This window comes from Coregonus clupeaformis, chromosome 16 (assembly GCF_020615455.1).
Source record: "Coregonus clupeaformis isolate EN_2021a chromosome 16, ASM2061545v1, whole genome shotgun sequence".
NCBI lineage: Eukaryota > Metazoa > Chordata > Actinopteri > Salmoniformes > Salmonidae > Coregonus > Coregonus clupeaformis.
The window spans coordinates 4,636,677-4,652,394 of record NC_059207.1 but is presented as its reverse complement, the minus strand read 5'-3'; the positions used below and the strand labels follow the sequence as shown (position 1 = coordinate 4,652,394).

Here is a 15,718-nt window from a genome sequence, read left to right as displayed (position 1 = left end):
AAGAAACAGCAGTCTGTGTTTACTCACAGCCGAGACATCAGTGACGCTGCAGTGAAAGCTAGCTACCTCATTGCTAATGAAATCGCAGTGGCTTCAAAACCATTTAGTGAGGGTGAATTTGTAAAAACATGCATGATGGAGGCAGCGGGAGATTGTGTGCCCTGAAAAGTGGCAGGCTTTTTGCAAATATCAGCCTGACAAGAAAACACAGTTGCAGACAGGATTTCCGATCTTTCAGTGGATTTGGACAGCCAGTTGAAGCAAAAAAGTAAAGTCATTTATTGCGTTTTGGTTGCAATTGATGAAAGCACGGACATTACAGATGTTGCACAACTGGGCCATTTTTTTCATCCGCGGAGTTGATGACACATTGACCGTCACCGAGAGTTCGTGAGTTGGTGCCGATGACAGATACAACGACAGCAGCTGATATTTTTACCGCACTTTCGTCGGGCGCGCTGGACAGAGTCGGAGTGGACTGGTCCGCGCTGTCAGCCTGGCTACAGATGGTGCGCCCTCAATGATCGGAAAAAAGCAGGCATTGTGACAAAGTTCAGAGAGAAAGTGCAATCTGCAAATGGAGGACGTGATTTTTTGACTTTTTCACTGTATTTTGCACCAGGATGCTTTGTGTTGCAAGTCATTAAAGATGGATAACGTCATGAAGGTGGTCATCCAAACTGTTAATTTCATCCGATCCAGAAGCCTGAATCACCGTCAGTTTGACAGCCTTCTCAGAGAGAAAGACCACATCTATGGCCTGCCATACCACACTGAGGTAAGATGGTTAAGCCGAGGTGCTGTGCTGAGGCGTTTCTTTGATTTACGAGAAGAAATTGAACAGTTCATGGAAGAAAAGGGCAAACCAGTGTTAGAATTTCATTCCGCAGAATGGATGCCGGACCTTGCATTTATGGTGGATGTTACAGAGCACCTGAATAACTTGAACAAACAGCTGCAAGGGCGCAACAAAGTTGTCACGCAGTATTATGACAGCATACGTTCTTTCAAGTTGAAGCTGTCATTGTGGGGAGACGCAACTTGCCGGTGGTGATGCAGCTCACTTCCCCTGTCTGAAAAATGTGTGCGCGACCCAACATGTGGCAGACATGAAGCGGTTCAAAGATAAAATAACTGGACTGTTACGGGAGTTTGAGCAACGCTTTCAGATTTATGTTTATATGTTTTTATGTTGATGTGCTATTGTTTTTAATTTATTTTATTTGTATATTTAACCTATTCTTGACTCTGTCACTGAGGCATTGTGTGTTTGTGTGTTCTTTTTCTTTAGAATTTTCAAATAAACTTGACGTGTTTTATGATTAATAGTGATGTTGTGCTTGTACTATTTTGGACACACTGTCCTCAGGCTCCAGCTTTATGTTGTATGTTGATACGTATTAAAACAAAGAAAACAATCTGAAGTTGTTGTTTTTAAGTTATATATACCATGATTTTTCCGGTCCGGCCCACTTGGGAATAGATCCTCCATGTGGCCCCTGAGCTAAAATGAGTTTGACACCCCTGTTCTAGAAGGACAACCAGCTCTGCAGCACTCCAATCAGGCCTTTTTTGTAGAGTGGCCAGACGGAAGCCACTTCTCAGTAAAAGGCACATGACAGCCCGCTTGGAGTTTGCCAAAAGGCCCCTAAAGGACTCTCAGACCATGAGAAACAAGATTCTCTGGTCTGATGAAACCAAGATTGAACTCTTTGGCCTGAATGCCAAGCGTCACGTCTGAAACCAGGCACCATCCGTATAGTCAAGCATGATGGTGGTGGCAGCATCATGTGGAGATGTTTTTCAGTGGCAGCGATTGGGAAACTAGTCAGGATCGAGGGAAGGATGAACAGAGCAAAGTACAGAGATATCCTTTATGAAAACCTGCTCCAGAGCGCTCAGGACCTCAGACTGTGGTGAAGGCTCACGTTCCAACAGGACAACGACCCTAAGCACACAGCCAAGACAACGCAGGAGTTGCTTCAGGACAAGTCTCTGAATGTCCTTGAGAGGCACAGCCAGAGCCCGGACTTGAACCCGATTGAACATCTCTGGAGAGACCTGAAAATAGCTGTGTAGCGACGCTCCCCATCCAACCTGACAGAGTTTGAGAGGATCTTCAGAGACGAATGGGAGAAACAAATACAAGTGTGCCAAGCTTGTAGCATCATACCAAAGAAGACTCGAGGGTGTAATCGCTGCCAAAGGTTCTTCAACAAAGTACTGAGTAAAGGGTCTAAATACTTATGTTAATGTGATATTTCCGTTTTTTATTTTATAAATTTACAAAGATTGCTATTAACCTGTTTTTGCTGTGTCATTATGGGGTATTGTGAGTAGATTGATGGAAAAAAAGAATTTAATCAATTTTAGAATAAGGCTGTAACGTAACAGAATGTGGAAAAATTCAAGGGGTCTGAACACTTTCCGAATGCACGGTATATACTGTATTCTAGTCAAGGCCTATCCTAATGAACTTTTGCTGTACATATACTATTATTCAGGTATACTACATATTTTATCCATATACTGTCCATATTGTCTATACAGTGAGGGAAAAAAGTATTTGATTCCCTGCTGATTTTGTACGTTTGCCCACTGACAAAGACATGATCAGTCTATAATTTTAATGGTAGGTTTATTTGAACAGTGAGAGACAGAATAACAACAAAAAAATCCAAAAAAACGCATGTCAAAAATTGTATAAATTGATTTGCATTTTAATGAGGGAAACAAGTATTTGACCCCCTCTCAATCAGAAAGATTTATAGCTCCCATGTGTCTGTTATACAGGTAACGAGCTGAGATTAGGAGCACACTCTTAAAGGGAGTGCACCTAATCTCAGCTTGTTACCTGTATAAAAGACACCTGTCCACAGAAGCAATCAATCAATCAGATTCCAAACTCTCCACCATGGCCAAGACCAAAGAGCTCTCCAAGGATGTCAGGGACAAGATTGTAGACCTACACAAGGCTGGAATGGGCTACAAGACCATTGCCAAGCAGCTTGGTGAGAAGGTGACAACAGTTGGTGCGATTATTCGCAAATGGAACAAACACAAAAGCGCTGTCAATCTCCCTCGGCCTGGGGGTCCATGCAAGATCTCACCTCGTGGAGTTGCAATGATCATGAGAACGGTGAGGAATCAGCCCAGAACTACACGGGAGGATCTTGTCAATGATCTCAAGGCAGCTGGGACCATAGTCACCAAGAAAACAATTGGTAACACACTACGCCGTGAAGGACTGAAATCCTGCAGCGCCCGCAAGGTCCCCCTGCTCAAGAAAGCACATATACAGGCCCGTCTGAAGTTTGGGTGAGAACCTCCTTCCCTCAGCCAGGGCATTGAAAATGAGTCGTGGATGGGTATTCCAGCATGACAATGACCCAAAACATACGGCCAAGGCAACAAAGGAGTGGCTCAAGAAGAAGCACATTAAGGTCCTGGAGTGGCCTAGCCAGTCTCCAGACCTTAATCCCATAGAAAATCTGTGGAGGGAGCTGAAGGTTCGAGTTGCCAAACATCAGCCTCGAAACCTTAATGACTTGGAGAAGATCTGCAAAGAGGAGTGGGACAAAATCCCTCCTGACATGTGTGCAAACCTGGTGGCCAACTACAAGAAACGTCTGATCTCTGTGATTGCCAACAAGGGTTTTGCCACCAAGTACTAAGTCATGTTTTGCAGAGGGGTCAAATACTTATTTCCCTCATTAAAATGCAAATCAATTTAAAACATTTTTGACATGCGTTTTTCTGGATTTTTTTGTTGTTATTCTGTCTCTCACTGTTCAAATAAACCTACCATTAAAATTATAGACTGATCATTTCTTTGTCAGTTGGCAAACGTACAAAATCAGCAGGGGATCAAATACTTTTTTCCCTCACTGTACATCCCATCACATATATATTTATACTCCGGAATCCGACATTAATCATTCCAATATTTCTGTTTTTCATAATTCCATTCTTTTACTTTTTAGATTTGTGTGTATTGTTGTGTATTGTTAAATATTACTGCACTGTTAGATCTCTACATCTGCTAAGTATATGTATGCGACCAATAACATTTGATTTGAGCCTAATGTAACCAATACACATGGCACACTTTATCCACTCTGTATCACTGTCTGGTTATTGTGGTTCTCATAGGAGGCAATCTATCAGAAGGAGAATCCTCCTCTATTGGTCTCCTTACAGAGAACCCTGCAGTAGTCCTAGAACACTTGTCTGATTGAGAACGTACTAGTTCTCCCATGACATCATCATAAAATGGCCCCTCCCCCTGAGCCCATAGATATAGTATAGATGGTTCTGTATTACACATGACATGAGATGCTTAACTTGTAGAGTTCAAATAGAGCTCATTAGCAGTTCTTTGCAGTTTGTAACTGATTTCAGTTGGGTGGTCCTCTGTAGCTCAATTGGTAGAGCATGGCGCTTCTAACGCCAGGGTAGTGGGTTCGATCCCCGGGACCACCCATACGTAAAAATGTATGCACACATGACTGTAAGTCGCTTTGGATAAAAGTGTCTGCTAAATGGCATATTATTATTTATATTATTATTATCTCAGATAACTATATATATCGGGGTAAGTTTATAAAGAACTGGTTTGCTGTGGCTGCAAGTTGTCAGTAGCAACATGAACAACAGTAACAAATGCTAAAACAACAGACTTACACTAGATAGACATCCTGCTAAAAACCACAGAGACACAGAGACACAAAGATCAAGTAGGAGGGTCCTTTGTGTACAAGGCCAGCAGGCCTAACCAAAGCCTAGATATGGCCTCGTACTTAGAGCAGACCGCAAGTACCTGTGAACTTGTTAGCTGTGTGTGTGTGGATATGGGTGTCATGCTATCAACACATCTAAAAGATCAATACATTTCAGAGGAGATAAAACTTGAAAAAATAGGTTGTGCTTTACTTATGCAAAGACTCCCTGGAACACAATTACAAAACTACACACTCAAACTCATGAGTCATTGTCTTCATCATACAGATCACTCCACTACCTGTTTCATTTTGAGTGATTGTTGCTCCTTGTTACTAAGCTTCACTTTATTATATGTTGAGGTTAGTGGTAATGATCCAGTGATGATGACTGCCTGGCCTGTTTGGGGATTTCTACTTACAGCTGGATTTTCTTTTTACATGTAATGACTATATTACCTTGTTATAGATTCTTAATAGCTACACATGTCTTTTTTAGCATTTGTTTGACTGCAATTTTGGCTAGACATATGAATGCTGTTAATGATACTTCATCAAATTAGTGAACATTCTGAACATTTTGACAACTTCTACAAGTTGCTGCCAACTCTACTGTTGAGGCAGTTATGGGGACTTCCATGTACACTGCTGCTCCCTGTTGAAAGACAAATGAATTGCAGTCCTGCAAGGTGCACTTATACATATTCACATTTTGTCAATAGTTTGTGAAAACTGCTCAGTTACTATGTGAACATTGTCATATTTGAAATCAGTCTCTCAACCATATCAAAACTTTTCAAAGTATATTCAGCTAACAAGTTTATTTTTAGTTCAGTCTTTTCTTTTGGAGAGAGAGAGAGTTGTGCTCTTAGTGGCATGGATGTTTGTGGTTTTGATGGTGTGTGAAAGAGTGTGGCGAGGACTGACGGTCATTGCTGGGGGTTAGAGTTGAGTTTACGTGAGTGGAAAATCTATTTAGGGAAGTCAGAACACCAAAGAGAGCTGTGATACAGGATACAGCTAAAATAATATGTGGGAGGAAGTGTTGTAGAAATGTAAGGACAAAAACATATAGGCAAATCAAACAATTACTCTATTTGAAAGTAGTTGAATGTTTTATTTGATCTAAAATGCACAACAGTATCAATGTAAAAATTAGCAATGAAAAAGCCACAGTCATACATACATACAGTGTAGAACACACAAAATCAATGCAAGTTATTAAAGAGGAAAAGTTGACATTTCAGTCCATGTTTTGGCGTCTCACCCCAGAGTACACAGTGTCTCTCTCCATGTCGCTCCTCTGTCTCTCGGCCTTCGGATTCTTGTGGACGACCGTCAGAGCGGCATAATGGAGTGTGTCAACATCTTGATCCTGAGAGCAATAGAAAAAATCTAAGTCCAATATTTGGTATTAGACTAAACATTGCGGTATTGTGAAACAAAACTTCTAAGAAAATGCACATTTTAATATTTTTATCAAAGGAAAAATACATTGATTCAGCAACAGCTAAACAAGTGTTAGGTCAGGTTACCTGGTTATCATGACTGGGGACAGCAGGAGCACTTGGCTGAGGGTGTGTTCCTTTTAATCAAACATAAGAATCAATATAATCATCATCATACAATGAAGAGCCTTTATGACCAACTTTGACCAAAACATGTAAAATAATGTAATTCTACCAACAATTAATAAGCATACTGTATCTTGCACAATAATATTGCTTACCTGTGCACTTGCTCATCTTGTACAAAACACAAGTAAGGACAATGATGAGGATGACACACAGACCCAACGCTACGCCCAGGAAGTACATGAACAGAAGATGGTCCTCCTTACAACCATCTGTGAAATATCAAATAGGGACAGAGACACTGAGACACTGAGGGATAAAGCCTTGACAATGTTTAAGACACCAACAAGACTCTACCTGATCTGAGAGTCATACTTTCTTCTCTCAGATACAAAGATATCTGAAGGATATAGAAAAAATGTATCTGAATGATATAGAAAACAAAGATATCTGAATGAAAGAGAAAAACTAAGATATCCGAATGATATAGAAAAACAGAAGTAACTAAATGATACCTTGCCTGCAATGTAAAGAACAATGATTATAACAAAACAGAATGTCAGAAGTATCACTTACGGTCAATGTCCAGTGTGGTCCCGTTCCCAAACAGTATTTCCCCACATGAGGCCACAGCACAGTAGTAAGTTCCAGCATCAGAGAGGCTGAGGTTCCTCTTGGGGAGATTGTAGACACAGCTCTGTGTAGGAGACCCAGCCTCAGGGCTGTTCTCACACTGATCACCCCTGTCTCCATGGGTGTAAATGATTCCTGGAAGGGATTATCCTGAGCCATGTCTGAACCAATAGACACTATGTTCTCCTACACAGGTCTCAGTGTGTATTGTACAGTTCAGAGTCACAGAGTCTCCTGGCTGGACTGATTTAGACACAGACTGCTGAACAACTGTCTTGCTGTTGGACTCTGAACCTGAAAATAAGTATCATGTCAGTAAATCTTTTGAATATCCAAAACATCCCTACCTAAAATGTTTTAACCATGATAACTCCTGAGTGGCGCAGTGGTCTAAGGCACTGCATCGCAGTGCTAACTGTGCCACTAGAGATCCTGGTTTGAATCCAGGCTCTGTCGCAGCCGGCCACAACCGGGAGACTCATGGGCGGTGCACAATTGGCCCAGCGTAGTCCAGGGTAGGGGAGGGAATGGCCGGCAGGGATGTAGCTCAGTTGATAGAGCATGGCGTTTGCAATGCCAGGGTTGTGGGTTCGATTCCACGGGGGCCAGTATAAAAAATATGTATTCACTAACTGTAAGTCGCTCTGGATAAGAGCGTCTGCTAAAAAATAAAATGTAATGATAGGATCTCATTTTGATAATACTTAACCCATTAGAGTCTATTTTTTGTACATGTATTTAACCCATTATTTTTGGAACTAAATAATCTAAAAAGCTAAACTGGGAGGGTGGGGGGGGGGTTCTATTAAGCTATATGGAATTGTTTTAAGAAGGTCATACCAAGGATCATTTTGCTATTTGATTTTGAATTTTAAGACCCCTTGAAGTATAAAAAAAAATATATGAAACAATTATTTGATGGAAAATTGTATTTGGCATTACTGCTATTAGGCCATACTGTCATGAGCACTCTCTCTCCCTGGTAGCAACATTAATTGCATTCAATTATCTTCCACTCTGCTCACCTCCCTCTCTCTACTTAGCCTAACTAGCTCCACCTGCCCTGCTCTGCTCTTGTTACCTGGCCAGCTGCACTGCATTTCCCACTCACCATCCTCACCTTGCCTCACTCTGTTCTAATTACTCTGCCAGCTGAACTGCATTTCCCCACTACCTCTCCCAGTATATCAAGCCCTGGTTTTCAGCCAAGCCCTGTCAGATCGTCTTCAAACCCGGACCAGTAACCTGCCTGTCTGCGCTCTGACTCCTGTTTGTGATACCGATCCTTTCTTGACTGCCTCCTTGTTCTACTGCCCCGTCTATCCCAACCTGCCTTCTGGACCTCGACTACTCTCCGATCTTCAGCCCCTCCGGTAACTCGTTTCTGCCTTCTGTCTCTCACCACGATATTTGCCCAGCCCTGATCTGTACTTCTGCCTGCCATTCATATTGCTGTTGTGTGTGTGTGTTCCCCAGGTCTCCGACCACCAGATGAGCGTGCCCAGACGTTTTCACCACCCTCGGCCCGATACACCGCTCCATCAACTGGGAACACACACACTAAGCACTGGACTGGACACCCCGGACATTTGGTGACCCCCGGAGCACAGGTACCCACAGGAGGACCCTGAAAGACCCCTGACACCCCTGGGACTCCTCTTCCCGCCTGTAACCTTGAATAAAGAACTCTGAATTTGAACTTGCGCTCTTGGGTCCTCTTCTGTTCGTGACAGAACGATCTGACCATCATGGACCCAGCGCACTCCCTGACCACGATGGAGGAAGAGCCAGAGAGGACTGCCCTACAGCGACTGGAACGCTCTGAGGGAGACATAAATCGGATGGCTGGCGACATGCTTCCCTTCTCCAGCTATTCAACCAGCAGCAACAACAGTTCCAACTGCAGCAACAACAGCTAGCCCAAGCCCTGCAACTACTCTCAAGCCCGGCTACTCCACCTGCACCCCCCTGGTCCTTTTGTTCCTGTACCACCGATACTCCTTCATCCCTCCGCTGGAGGTCCCAATGCTGCAGGCCCGGCAGTGCTGCCACCAGATCCCCACGCTCCTGAACCAAGGATTGGGAACCCGGAACGTTTTGATGGCAACCAGAAGCAAGTAAGACCATTCTTGAGCAGCTGCCGAATCCAGTTTGCACTACAGCCCAGGACTTTCTCAACAGAGGGAGCCAAGGTGGGGTATGTCATCACACATCTCACCGGTCGAGCTCGGTTGTGGGGAAACGGCGGAATTCGACCGGCAAACCCCCAGCCTGTGCCTCCTTCAGTGCCTTTGAGGAGGAGATGTTAAAGGTCTTTGACCTAGGCTCGCCAACAGCCGAAGCGTCACAAGCTCTGCTCACCATCCGTCAGGCAATCGGACAGTGGCAGACTTCTCCATTGACTTTCGTACCCTGGCCAGTCAAAGCTCGTTTAACCCAGAGGCACTGGTGCAAGCCTTCCTCCATAGCCTGGCGGACTATATCAGGGACGAGCTTGTTTCCCATGACCCGCCCTCAACGCTTGATGCCGCCATTGACCTTGCCGTTCGCATTGACCGCCGTATACAGACCCGGAGGAGGGAGAAGGGGCCGTCTCAGTCAACCTGCCATCCGTACTCGGGTCGATACCGCTTCTGTCCAGCCCCTGCCTGTCAAGTCCCATAGCCAACTCAATCAGCCTGAGCCCATGGAGATTGGCCGTGCCTCTCTGACTCCCGAGGAGCGTCGGCGCCGTCTAAGCTCCAACCTTTGCCTCTACTGTGGTGGCGAGAATCACCGTGTCGCTACTTGTCCGGCAAAAGCCGCAGCTCACCAGGTGTAGGGGAGATCCGGGTGAGCTCAACAAGCCTTCAGTCTCCCTCCATCCGAAAGACCCTGCTTCATCTCCGCCTTCAGCTTTCTGACAAGACTCATACATTGGCCGCCCTTGTGGATTCGGGAGCCAAGCAAACATCATGGACCCTGAGCTTGCACAGCAACTGGGCGTGAACCATCATCAACTGACACAACCCATTCCTGCACGAGCCCTGGATGGGCATCATCTTGGCACTGTCACTCATATCTCCGCCCCCTGCTGACAATCCTGCTGTCAGAAACCACCAGGAGTCCATCCAGTTTCACCTCCTACACTCACCTGGCCAACCACTCATTCTTGGATACCCGTGGCTCCGTCAGCACAACCCCCACATCGACTGGGAGACAGGAACAGTCGTGAGTGGGGAAGGAGTTGTCACCAGACCTGTTTAAGGGGGCCACCCTGCCCGTTCACCGGGAAGGATCTAGCGCTACCTCCGAGCATATCCAATGTTCCGGCCTGTTACCACAGCCTGAAAGAGGTGTTCAACAAATCCAGGCGACATCTCTACCCCCACACAGACCCTATGACTGCGCGATTGATCTCCTGCCTGGCACAGCACCTCCCAAGGGTCGTCTGTATTCACTGTCAGCCCCGGAAAAGAAAGGCCATGGAGGACTACATTAATGACTCTCTTGCCTCCGGGATAATTAGACCGTCGTCTTCCCCCGCGAGGCCGGGATTCTTCTTTGTCGGCAAGAAGGACGGTTCTCTTCGTCCATGCATAGATTACCGGGGTCTGAACGACATCACGGTTAAGAATCGCTACCCACTGCCCTTACTCCGTCTGCCTTCGAACTGCTGCGGGAGCCACTGTATTCACTAAGCTGGACCTTCGCAATGCCTACCATCTGGTGCGGATGAGGAGGGAGAACAGATGGAAGACAGCGTTCAACACACCAACCGCCACTATGAATATCTCGTCATGCCCTTCGGCCTCACCAATGCCCCAGCAGTTTTTCAAGCCCTAGTGAATGATATCCTCAGGGACATGCTAAATACGTTCGTATTTGTGTACCTTGACGATATTTTAATATTCTCAAAGACTCTGTCAGAACTACACGCACCACGTCCGGTTGGTCCTGCGCCGCCTGCTGGAGAACTCTCTTTTCGTGAAGGCAGAGAAGTGCGAGTTCCATGCCAAGACGATTTCATTCCTGGGGTATGTGGTGACCCGAGGGCAGCATTCAGATGGATCTCACGAAGGTGTCGGCTGTCACTTCCTGGCCAGTTCCTGAGTCTCGGAAGAAGTTGCAACAGTTCCTGGGCTTTGCCAACTTTTTATAGGAGATTCATCAGAAACCTATAGCACAGTGGCTGCACCCCCTCACGGCGCTAACCAGCACTAAACAACCGTACCAATGGACATCAGCTGCTGATAAGGCCTTCAATATCCTCAAGACATGTTTCACTTCTGCTCCCATCCTCCAGATGCCAGATGCAGCAAGGCAGTTTGTGGTGGAGGTAGATGCTTCGGACGTGGGAGTGGGTGCAGTGCTTTCTCAAAGAGCAGCTGAGGATGGCAAGATGCACCCCTGTGCCTTCTACTCCGTCGGCTAACCCCTGCCGAATGCAACTACGACATTGGGAACCGCGAGCTGTTGGCTGTCAAGCTCGCCCTTGAAGAATGGCGGCACTGGTTAGAGGGGTCAAAGGAACCATTCCGTAGTGTGGACAGACCACAAGAACCTGGAGTATATCCAAACAGCCAGGAGGCTGAACTCCCGTCAACAGCGGTGGTCTCTGTTCTTTACGCGCTTCAATTTCACGCTCTCCTACCGCCCGGGATCTCGCAACATCAAACCTGATGCTCTTTCCCGGATGTTTCAGAAGAGACGAGACCACCGCCATGACAGCTCCCATTCTTCCCAGCCACTTGGTCGTAGCGGCCCTCACCTGGGAGATCGAGAAGCAGGTCATGGAGGCTCTTCGGGACCAGCCAGGTCCAAGCACCAGCGCCCCCCAACCGTCTGTTTGTTCCAGCAAATCTCAGGTCACCTGTGATTCAGTGGGGGCACGAATCCCGTCTGGCCTGTCATCCCGGCATCACTGCGCACCCTTCATCTGGTCCGCCAGCGGTTCTGGTGGCGGGGATGAGACGGGATGTCCGAGGAATTCATCCGAGCTTGTCCCACTTGTAACCAAACAAGACTCCCAACCAGCCTCCTGCTGGGTTGCTGCAACCCCTACTCATACCCAAGAGGCCCTGGTCCCACGTTTCACTGGACTTTGTTACGGGCCTTCCGCCCTCTGACGGACACACAGTCATCCTTACCATTGTTGACCGCTTTAGTAAGATGACCCACTTCGTGCCCCTTCCCAAACTACCCTCTGCTAAAGAGACCTCCCAGGTGGTCCTGGAACATGTGTTTCGTATCCATGGCCTACCCCAGGATATAGTGTCAGACCGGGGCCCGCAATTCTCAGCAACCTTTTGGAAGGAGTTCTGTCATCTCCTTGGGGCCACCGCCAGCCTATCGTCTGGATTCCACCCCCGCAGTCAAACGGCCAGACTGAACGCATGAACCAGGAGCTGGAGAAGGCACTGAGGTGTGTGGCTTCCCAAAATCCCCGGGCCTGGGCTCAACACCTGCTCTGGGTGGAATATGCCCATAATTCACTCACCAGTTCCTCCACCGGGCTCTCCCCCTTTCAGTGTGTCTACGGGTATCAACCTCCACTGTTTGCCAGCCAGGAGGCGGATGCCACCTGTCCGTCTGCTCTTGCGTATGCCTCGCTGCCGCCGCACTGGGCCCAGGCTCGCACTGTGCTCCTGAAGTCTGGAACCAGCTACGCCGTCGGTGCCAACTGACGGAGGACCCAAGCACCTACTTACCGGGTTGGTCAGAAGGTCTGGCTGTCTGCCCGGGATCTGCCGCTGCGGGTTGTATCACGAAAGCTGGCCCTCGCTTCATTGGTCCTTTTCCTGTGCAGAAAGTCATCAGTCCAACGGCGGTCCGACTTCAGTTGCCCGCTTCCATGCGGGTCCACCCCACCTTCCACGTCTCCAAGGTCAAGCCGGTCCATGAAAGTCCCCTGGTCCCTGCAGCTCCGGCGCCACCTCCTCCGCGCCTCGTAGATGGCGGTCCTGTCTTCACCGTCCGGGGCTGCTCCGCTCTAGGCGAAGGGGTAGGGGTCTCCAGTACCTCGTTGATTGGGAGGGATATGGTCCAGAGGAGAGGACCTGGATCCCGGCCAGGAGGATAGTGGACCGGACCCTTATCACTGACTTCCACCGACTACATCCTGATCAGCCTGCAATCCGTAGGGGCCGTCCAAGAGGGGTTCCCTAGCCGTCCGGCCCGCCCTGCTCCTGTCTCAGTGCCTGTCCTGTCTCCCGACCGTGACCCTCCAGCTCCTTCTGAGGATGAGGAGATTCACTCGGACCAGCTCGGAGGAGTTCTGACCCCGCCTGCTCCCCTCCACCCTCCCGGCATGATGTTGTTCTTGGGACTTCTGGGGCCGTCCCCTTGGAGGGGGTCCTGTCATGAGCACTCTCTCTCCCTGGTAGCAACATTAATTGCATTCAATTATCTTCCACTCTGCTCACCTCCCTCTCTCTACTTCGGCCTAACTAGCTCCACCTGCCCTGCTCTGCTCTTGTTACCTGGCCAGCTGCACTGCATTTCCCACTCACCATCCTCACCTTGCCTCACTCTGTTCTAATTACTCTGCCAGCTGAACTGCATTTCCCCACTACCTCTCCCAGTATATCAAGCCCCGGTTTTCAGCCAAGCCCTGTCAGATCGTCTTCAAACCCGGACCAGTAACCTGCCTGTCTGCGCTCTGACTCCTGTTTGTGATACCGATCCTTTCTTGACTGCCTCCTTGTTCTACTGCCCCGTCTATCCCAACCTGCCTTCTGGACCTCGACTACTCTCCGATCTTCAGCCCCTCCGGTAACTCGTTTCTGCCTTCTGTCTCTCACCACGATATTTGCCCAGCCCTGATCTGTACTTCTGCCTGCCATTCATATTGCTGTTGTGTGTGTGTTCCCCCAGGTCTCCGACCACCAGATGAGCGTGCCCAGACGTTTCACCACCCTCGGCCCGATACGCCGCTCCATCACTGGGGAACACACACACTACGCACTGGACTGACACCCCCGGACATTTGGTGACCCCCGAGCACAGGTACCCACAGGAGGACCCTGAAAGACCCCTGACACCCCTGGGACTCCTCTTCCCGCCTGTAACCTTGAATAAAGAACTCTGAATTTGAACTTGCGCTCTTGGGTCCTCTTCTGTTCGTGACACATACAAACACATTGAATAACAGATTCACTGCATGGAACAACAGATAGTCCCCCAAAACATAGTCTAAAGGAAGTTTGTTCTGAAGTGTCTGTCCTATATCTGAGAGATATAAGAAAGATCAGGAATGTTTTTATTTGTTTTGTACCTGTATTTAACCCCATATTTTTGGCACTAAACAGTCTCTATATTTTTTCAACTGGTATCAGGGGACATTCAGATGAGTCTAGAGCAAATCAACCGACACGTACGTTTTTGTGATAGTCTCACCTTTCTACAGAGGGGTCATATTAGTGTGTAGCCCAAACTGTTCAGACGCACCAGACAGAAGTTGTCAGATCGGCTGTACCGACTGCAGACGAGTCCCAAGACGCTTGTGGGGGTTGTAGAGCAAAACAGAGAACACCATCATGTTCCTGAGAGTCTCATCGTTCCATCATTTTCGGGATGTCTCATGGTCTGACAAACACCGCTCTAGCTCTGTCACCTTTCACCGCAGATGCGGAAGAGCGACATAGGCGGATGCGGTGGATTGAGACTCATCCAATGCAAATAAACAGATATCTCTAGCTTAAACTGAAGGATTTCTATGGGTATTTTTATGATTCTAATTAGATTTCCGCAGGGGCGCAGACATCAACCTTTTATGTACATTTGATTGTCACAATAATTCAATTTCCTTTAGCTATTCTTCTACACTCTTCATGTATAATCTAAGATTTGTAACAATCTGAAAATAATAATTATTTCTGTACCTTTTACAATGAGAATGGTTCCTTCTCCAAACTCCATCTTGTTTCCATAAGTGCTCCCACAGTAGTATGTGGCTGAATCAGAGAGTTCCATGTCTGAGATCCTTAGGTGATTTTTTCCTTTGTCACTTTCCACTGAGAAGCGAGGGTTACCCATAAATTCATGGTAAAATACAGCGGCACTGTCATACTTAAAAAAAAATGTTGACATGAGCCGAGGAATATTTCCAAAGGGTTGCTTGTACCAGGAGAATATTACTGCCATGTCACCTTCATAGAAACAGTGCAAAGTCACTGTGTCTCCAACATTGGCTGACGTGAGACGAATGGCTGAGGATTGTGCTGCAGCTGGAACATGATCTATAACACACACAAAAAAAACATTTATTTCTTAGCTACTCACATATATTAGCCATCACATAATTAAAAATGCAATTATTCTATGTGGATTGCTTGAAATGGACTGTAATATCAATACCCAATGTATTTTGTTATGGTATACATCACACAAGCAGAGAAATCTAATTAAATGTGACTTACCCATTTGTTTAAGGAGGAGAAATATCATACACAGTGTGAACATCTTTGAAAGTATCATCTTGAGTGGAAAAAGACTACCCATGTGTACAACACTTCAACAATGGGGGCTATTGGTGATTGGTCGAACTGAAGGCGTCATTTTGTTGACGCCTCATTCAGACAACCATTGGTCTTGTATTGTACCATAACTCCTGAATGGTCTTGCAAGAAATTGTGGTTTGTAGTTCTCACATTCACTCTGGCCGTACCTGTGAACTGGTTCAAGTAAGTTTATGGCTGCAAACTGTCAGTGGCAACATGAACAACAGGTAAAGATTGTAAGAACAACAGACTTACATCAAATAGACGTCCTGCTGAAAACCACAAGGAGACACAGAGTGCAGATAGCAGAGTA

At 46.9% G+C, this 15,718-nt stretch overlaps 1 pseudogene; it reads right to left on the bottom strand.

Moving 5' to 3' along the window:
- Positions 1–5,961: 5,961 nt before the first annotated feature.
- LOC123492713 lies at positions 5,962–15,400 on the bottom strand (annotated as a pseudogene).
- Between the last annotated feature and the right edge of the window lie 318 nt (positions 15,401–15,718).